Source organism: Triticum dicoccoides, chromosome 1B, assembly GCF_002162155.2.
Source record: "Triticum dicoccoides isolate Atlit2015 ecotype Zavitan chromosome 1B, WEW_v2.0, whole genome shotgun sequence".
NCBI lineage: Eukaryota > Viridiplantae > Streptophyta > Magnoliopsida > Poales > Poaceae > Triticum > Triticum dicoccoides.
This window is the reverse complement of record NC_041381.1, coordinates 586,028,969-586,037,959: the sequence shown is the minus strand read 5'-3', so window position 1 is coordinate 586,037,959 and position 8,991 is coordinate 586,028,969.

The following is an 8,991-nucleotide window of genomic DNA, read 5'->3' as shown; positions in this document are numbered from 1 at the left end:
GCGCGCAACGGCAGCGGGAGGGGTCGGGGGCGTCGGTTGCCCCCCGATCTCGATCCGTTCGTGGGGGCGGGGGAAGGAGCGAGGGAAGTGGGGTTTCGTCCCCGATCCAGATTGGATCGGGAGTGGGAGAGGAAGTGGGGGGTTAGGGTTTCTGGGGTGTGGGGCTATGGCCTATAGGCCAGGGGGTGGCCGGTTGGGCCAAGTAGGCCGGTTGGGTGGGAAGGGCCGAGGCCCATGGGGAGCGGGGTGGTTTCTATTGTTTTGTTTTCTATTTTCTGTTTTCTTTTATTTCTTCTTTTCTGTTTTATTAAGTTTTTAATTTATTTCAACTTTATAGAATATGAGAACAACACCTAAATGTAGTAGGTTAAATATACCACTGCCACATTAATTTGGACAGCTAAATAAAATAGTTTAATATTTTACAAAATACAAAAGGCATTTAATTAAATTCTTTTGCTGCTGTTTTATTTTCCTTTGAGCATTTAAACATTTTATAAAAATGTGGTTTCATCACCATAATTACCTATGTATTATTTGGTGCACTCCGAACATTTAAATTTTAATATTTGAAAACTTTTATTGTTTGCTCGATTTTGAATTTGAAATTCGAACTAGGTTCCGAACTAACGCGAGTTTATCCACAGTAACCGAGGTGACGTGGCATCATTAGCGGGGATTACTGTAGCTTAATTACCCGGGCGTCACAAGGAGGATATGGTTATAGAGGGGTATGTGGCCCAGCCAGAGGCTACTTCTGTCACCGATGTTCAACATGTTGAGGACATGAAGGATAAACAAAAAACCTGGAAGACGAAGGTTTATCCTACATCGGCGGTTTGTCGGAGTGCGAGAGTCAAACAAAAGAAAAAATTCCATGAGGAAATATGAAAGGGATATTCTGGAATAGCAGAGGTCTAGCGGACTTGGCTAAAAGGAGATTCCTTAGCGATACATCAGTAGAACAAAAATTAGATTTTATGGCTTTGATGGAGATGGGTAGAGATAATTTCACTCCTCAGTTTCTCAACACCATTTGGGGGGGGGGGGGTTGAATTTGACTGGCATTGTCTACCACCAAGGGGGAGATACGGAGGGATACTACTTGGGGTGAAGTGCGAACTTTAGAAGTGCTAAATGTGGTCCACGGTGATTTTGCTGTCAAATTTCATGTAAGGGCGAAAATTTACGGTTTCCGATGGGCTTTGGTGGCCGTACACGATGCAGCACAGCCAAAGCTTAAACCTGAATTCCTCACGGATCTAGTTCGAATTTGTGGGGATGAAATTGCCCATTTTGGTTGGGGGAGATTTTAATATCATTAGAAGACAAGAGGAAAAAAATAATCACAACTTCGATGGGAGATGGTCATTCATGTTTAATATGATAATTGAAAGCCTCGATTTGAGGGAGATTGACCTCACTGGTAGGAAATTCACGTGGGCCAATTCTTTGCCGGTTCCTATGTACGAGAAATTGGATAGGGTTCTCTCTAGTGTCGAGTGGGAACAAAAATATCCACTGGTTACGGTTCAGGTCTTACAGAGGGCCATCTCTGGCCACACCCCACTATTGGTTGATTCCGGGGAAGCGACCCATGTGGGAAACAAAAATACTTTGTCTTTCGAACTGGGATGGTTTGAGAGGGAAGGATTCATGGAGCTCACTGCGACTGAATGGGCCGGAGACATGGGAGGGTCTTCTAGTGTGGAGAGATGGTGAAAGGATCATTATGGTTGACTAGAGGGGGGGGGTGAATAGGCAACTAACAATTTTTAAGCTTTTCTTTAACAATTTAAACCTTGCAACAAAATAGGTTGTCAAAGATATGCAACTACGTGGACAACCTATATGATGCAATGACAACTAGCACACAAGCAAGCAATAGATACAACACAAGTAAGCTTGCAAAAGTAAAGGCACGAAATAACCAAGAGTGGAGCCGGTGAAGATGAGGATGTGTTACCGAAGTTCCTTCCTTTTAAAGGGAAGTACGTCTCCGTTAGAGCGGTGTGGAGGCACAATGCTCCCCAAGAAGCCACTAGGGCCACCATAATCTCCTCACGCCCTCACACAATGCGAGATGCCGTGATTCCACTATTGGTGCCCTTGAAGGCGGTGACCGAACCTTTACAAACAAGGTTGGGGCAATCTCCAGAACAATTGGAGGCTCCCAACAACACCACGAAGCTTCACCACAATGGAGTATGGCTTCGAGGTGACCTCAACCGTCTAGGATGCTCAAACACCCAAGAGTAACAAGATCCACTAGGGATAAGTGGGGGGAATCAAATCTCTCTTGGTGGAAGTGTAGATCGGAGCCTTGTCACCCAATCCCGAGCAAATCAACAAGTTTGATTGGCTAGGGAGAGAGATCGGGCGAAAATGGAGCTTGGAGCAACAATGGAGCTTAGAGATGGAAGAGGTAGTCAACTGGAGGTAGGAGACGCCCCTTATATAGTCATGGAAAAGATCCAACCGTTATCCACATGTTCAGCCTGCGACAAGCGGTACTACCGCTCCAGGGGCGCGGTACTACCGCGAGGCCATGCGGTACTACCATGGAGGACCATGGTACTTCCGCGTCAGCAGCAGAGGTCGAGACTTGCCTGACTTGGGTGCAGTACTACCGCTTGCGCGGTACTACCGCTCCCCCTTGCGGTACTCCACAAGGCAGGAAAGTCACTGCCTACGAAGAGCACGGATGAAATAAATTACATCCGTGCCTACTTCCGCTGAAAATGAAACAGTGCAAAAATCCGACGCGGTACTACCATGCACAAGGCGCGGTACTACCGTGGCGTCGCGGATGTAAAAAATTACATCCGCTCCTACTACTGTGACGCAGCGGTACTAGGTATGAGGACCAAGGTACTACGACTCCGGGGGAGCGGTACTACCGTGGCACCCCACGGTACTACCGCGCAGGACGTGCAGTACTACCGTGGGGGCGCGGATGTAAAAAATTACATTCGCCCCCACTACCGTACTGGAGCGGCACTAGGCCTGGGAGCCACGGTACTAAGGCTCCAGAGGAGCGGTACTACCGTGAACCCAACGGTACTACCACAGGTGCTTGCGGTACTACCGCTCCTTAGAGCAGTACTACCGCAAGTACAACAGTAGCCGTCAGATTTAGGCACAACTAGGATAACGGAGAGATGCTCCAAAGTGCAAGGAAAGGTAGGACAAGTGTACGTGTTGATTCCACCCAAACCTTTCCGACGCGGACCCCCTCTTAATAGTACAGCTCTCCTATGACTCAAATCCACCAAAGAGAAACGTAGAACAACGCCGTCTTCAATAGTCTCCGAGGGGCACCGAATTGTCTCATGCCTAGTGATGAAGTATCTGAGAAACTCAAGGCACACGATTAGTCCGCAAAAGCATTGTCATCAATCACCAAAACACTTAAGGGATAAAAATGCCCTTACAATCTCCCCCTTTTTGGTGGATTGTGACAAAACGGGATTTGCACATAGATGAGATAATATTGAGCAAAGGCAAACCCCTCCTCTCTAAAATATAGACGGGCTCCCCCTAGATGTGTGCAATCTAGATGAATGCTTTGGACTGCATAGCACACAAACTAGGATCAACACTCCCCCTATATTTTAGAGACCAAGGCATGATAATTAACATCTAAGTAGAGCATAGCATAAAGGTAGCATAATATATCACAAGCTCGCTAGGATAGATAGATAGAGTGATATGTCTTACACCATAAGAAGTAAAGCAACCCAAAGCAACTGAAATGAGGTTCAAAACGAGAAAGCATCAAACACATCGAACACGAACAATGACGCAAATCCCTACACTCTCTCCCCCTTTGGCATCGAGACACCAAAAAGGCAAAGAGGACACCTATGCACATGGGGTGGCTCAAGCAGGGAACTCATCCCAAGCCTCCTCGTCAGACTCCTCGGCGACAAGGATGGTCTCCTCGACGTCCTCCTTAGAATCAGTCCATTTGTAGCCTTGCTTCTCCATCCACTCGGCCTCTGGGTTGATGCGATCCTCAGAACCACCAGACACGTCCTCGCCATACAGCTTCAAGATCTTCTTGTCCCGACGGCGACTCTCCTTGGATGCCACGTGAGTCCTGTACTGCCCCTTGGCTTGCATGCAGAAAAGAGTCTTCATCTTGTCCTTCAGCTTCTTGGCCCATGAAGGCATAGAGGAACTCTGGGACGACCTAGCAGCAAGGTCCTCAACAATATCCTCGGTGCCAGCATCCTCCTCATCAACAGCAGCCCTAGCAGCAGACGCCTCAGCACGAGTAGTAGTGTTGGCCCATTGGGGCTTGACACGCAGACAGATGGGATCATGGCGAATCCAGTCTGGGGCAAGGAACTCCTCACCAGGGAACATCTTCTCCCACGTCTTTGAGATCAGCAGAAACAGATAGGGCCCATAGATAGGCACCTTGCGGTTGAACACCGCAAACCGAAGCTCACACCACATGATGTGTGAGACATCAAGTGGCTGAGTCTGAGACAACCGAGCCTCCTCGCAAATGAGCATCATATCCACCATATAAGCATGAACCTTGTCCTTGTCACCAATGCGAGGGAACAAGGAGTTGCGGAAGATGCGATACATGATATACAGAAAAGAGTTGAGCACCAACCCCGTCTTGCCATTGGTGAGTGCCTTCTCAACATAGTATGGCGCAAGCTTGTCCTTGTTGGCAGATTCAGAGTTTGCATGGGGGCGAACACCCACGGGAGTGTCGAGCCCGTCATCAGGAACCTGGAGCAAATCCATGAACTCCTTCCAGGTAGCAGTCAGCTGATGGTCATTGGTCATCCAGGTCATCCTCCGCTCCTCATTAGAGTGAAAGTATACTGAGGCAAAGAACTGACAGATAAGCTCAGGGTCATAGTCAAGGTGAAAGGATATCACATGCTCAATGCCAAACTGCTCCACCAAGTCCAGAGCCTCTCCAAAGTATGCACGGAACTTGTCCTTCCTCATGTGATGCATTTCAATCCATTTCACATCCACGTAGGTATTCTGCTTGTTTTTGATGACATCCAGATAGATGAGAGTCTGTTGCTTGTTCCAAAACAGCTCACAACCTTTGACAGAAGAACGAGGGTGCACATACGGGTGGAGTTGCCTGAGACGGACGTACTCTGACTGGGATATCTCATCCATGCCCTTAGCGGGTTCCTTGTGCTTGCTAGCTGATGTCTTGACATTGCGCTTGGGGGCAGAAGAGCCCTCCGGTGCTTCACCTGGATTGCGCAGACGCTTGGAGCCCGTGTCACGACTGGGATTGGAATGGCGAGAGCCACCACCTGAGACACGAACGCAAAACACCAACGAAACGCAAAGAGGATCAATGCAAAGACCATGGCAAAGCACAAGAAACACATAGAAAGTATACGTGAAAAGTTGCCATGAGATAGATGTGAACTACGGTAGTACTGCCAGAGCCCGCGGTACTAAAATTTTAGTACGGCTCCAAGGCGCGGTAGTACCGTGCGAGGCACGGTAGTACCGTGGTTGGAGCGGTAGTAAAGTTTTAGTGCCACAGTGTGTGCGATAGTACCGCGCCAGAGGGCGGTAGTACCGGACGAGTGGTAGTACCGCGCCAGTTGGGCGGTAGTACCGCACTGCGTCAGATCCAAACGACAGTTTGAATCTGAAAGAACCACGAAATCCCGGCAGTGCTACGGTGATCAAATCTAGCACAGGACAAAGTACAAGTATAATTCCTACGCAATACTATGCTCCTTCATCCTACTCTTGCAAAGATTAAGCCTAGGAATCTCAAGAACACACAAGTCTCCCCCAAAACCTAGAGACAACAAACACAACAACAAGGAGAGGGAGTTGGGGAAAGACCTTGGTCCATAGCAAGAGCACGTGGTGGGGAACGATCCCACCGGTCGGAATCACGGGAGGGCAGCCGGAGGCGAAGATCCGGCGACGGACGATGGCTCTGTTCTTGAGCGAGGGAGAGGGAGAGAGACGAGATGGGGAACGGGCGAATGGGTATGGGGGAGTTAGAACTCCCCCTGCCCGTCCTTATCCCCACGCTCCCGAGTCGTCACGGTAGTACCGCAGGTCATTGCGGTAGTACCGCTTGGGCGGAAGTACCGCACCGAAGTGGTAGTACCGCTCTCCCAGGCGGCAGTAAAAAATTACTGCCGCGTGGGGGCGGTAGTACCATGCTCCCCTCACACGGTAGTACCATAGCAGGCTGCGGTAGTACCGTGAGCTCAAGAAAATGCATGTTTCGACACACGAAAAGAGGTCTTTGCAAAGAAACTTTTAGCACAAAAAACACCACAAAAACACGAACAACCTAAGGGCAGAAAGACAACAAGAAGCAACCGCGCTACCCAACCTCTCAAAAGGAGAGGGCGGTGGCCGGAGCCACCTATGTTTGAGTTAGTTGGTATGGCAGCGCAAAGAATTATCCTTGGGCCCATGACCAAAACTCGTCTTTGAAGCACAAGTACCATCAAAAATGGCTAATGTGAAAGAGGTGATCGATTTATGCATAATGGGGGGAGGGAGAGTTCATTGAGAGAACAACACTCCCCATATGTCCATGCCTACACCTAAACTAGACAACAAGTTGAGTGTGGTGGGGGGTGCACGGGTTCAAGTCACATTGCTCGAATCAATGATATTTAGCTCATGCCTTAACTCGCGAAATCTTACTTCATCCAAGGGCTTCGTGAAAATATCTGCAAGGTTATCATGAGTGTTGACATACTCGAGCTCGATCTCCCCTCGCCTAATGTGATCCCAGATGAAATGATACCGAATCTCAATATGCTTCGTCTTGAAGTGTTGCACCGGGTTGAGAGAAATCTTGATGGCACTTTCGTTGTCACACCAAAGAGGCACTTTGTCACAAATGACACCATATTCCTTTAAAGTTTGCCTCATCCATAAAAGTTGTGCACAACAACTACCGGCCGCCACATATTCCGCTTCGGTGGACAAGAGAGACACACAACTTTGCTTCTTGGAAGACCAACTCACCAAAGAGCACCCAAGAAACTGGCACCCTCCGGAAGTGGACTTCCTATCCACTTTGTCTCCCTCCCAATCGGAATCCGTAAAACCTTCAAGCTTGAAGTTTGCCCCTCTTGGGTACCATAAGCCAAAGTTTGGGGTATGAGCCAAATATCGAAAGATTCGCTTGACCGCCACATAGTGAGTTTCCTTCGGTGCGGCTTGAAACCGTGCACACATTCCCACACTCAACATGATATCCGGTCTAGATGCACAAAGGTAAAGCAAGGAGCCAATCATGGAGTGATATACCTTTTGATCCACCGCTTTACCATTGGGATCAATGTCAAGTTGGCACTTGGTGGGCATCGGTGTAGTAGCCGGCTTGACATCACTTAGCTTGAATCTCTTTAGCATGTCTTGAGTGTATTTGGCTTGGTTGATGAAGGTTCCTTCTCTTCTTTGTTTGATATCAAAACCAAGGAAGAACTTCAACTCTCCCATCGAAGACATCTTGAACTTGGAGGTCATGAGAGCGGCAAATTACTCATTGAAAGCTTTGTTAGGGGAACCAAAGATAATATCATCAACATATAGTTGGCATACAAACAACTCCTCTTTGACCTTCTTAGTAAAAAGAGTGGGATCGATTTGTCCCACTTCAAATCCACGATCTTGTAACAACTCGGTAAGGTGGTCATACCATGCACGTGGGGCTTGTTTAAGGCCATAGAGTGTCTTATCGAGTTGATACACATGATCCGGGAAGTAGGGGTCCTCGAACCCGGGGGGTTGCTTGACATAGACCAACTCATTGATAGGACCATTAAGAAAAGCACTTTTCACATCCATTTGTTGCAACTTAAAGTTGCGATGGGAAGCATAAGCAATCAACAAACGAATGGATTCAAGACGAGCAATGGGAGCAAAGGTTTCACCATAGTCGATACCCTCGACTTGGGAGTAGCCTTGTGCTACCAATCTTGCCTTGCTGCGAATGATGTTCCCATGAGCATCTTGCTTGTTCTTGAAAATCCACTTGGTTCCAATGACGTTGTGGTTCCCCGATGGCCTTGGCACCAATCTCCACACCTTGTTGTACTCGAAGTTGTTGAGTTCTTCATGCATGGCATTGAGCCAATCCGAGTCTTCGAGCGCCTCATAGACCTTTTGGGGTTCAACACAAGAGACAAACGCGTGATGTTCACAATAGTGTGCTAATTGTCTGCGAGTTCTTACCCCCTTTCTTAGGCTTCCAACCACATTCTCCATGAGATGGCCTTTGGTGGTGAGTTTGGAAGCAATCTTCACGGCACGACACTCTAATTCCTCCTCGGATGTGGAAGGAGGAGGGTTAACTTGATAATCTTGAGCGCCGTCTTGAGCTTGTTCTTGATCTTGAGCTTGCTCATGATCTTGAACTTGCTCGGGGGGAAGAACTTGACCTTGGGCATCATTTAGAGGTTCACCACCATCTTGAGGTTGATCTTGCCCTTGGTCTTGTTCATGAGGTTGAGGGCCTTAACTTTGTTCTTCGAAAGCATGAGGGCCTTGGGGAGGTGATGGCTCCGCTTGAGTGGAGCATTGTCCTTCTTCTTTGGCCACAAGGGGTTCCTCAATGGGTAGAATATGACCAATACCCATTCTTCTTATGGCTTTGGGAGGAATTTCATCACCTACATCACAAGTACCACTTTTCTCCACTTGGGAGCCGTTATTTTCGTCAAACTCCACGTTACACGTCTCCTCAATGAGTCCGGTGGACTTGTTGAGAACACGGTAAGCATGAGAGTTTGTAGCATAACCAACAAATATGCCCTCATGAGCTCTAGCCTCGAATTTAGACAAACGAACACCTTTCTTGAGAATGAAACACTTACAACCAAACACCCGGAAATACATGAGGTTGGGCTTGTTGCCGGTGAGTATCTCATAAGGAGTCTTGTTCAAGCCTTTGCAGAGATAGAGCCAATTGGATTCATGACATGCGGTGTTGATGGCTTCGGCCCAAAA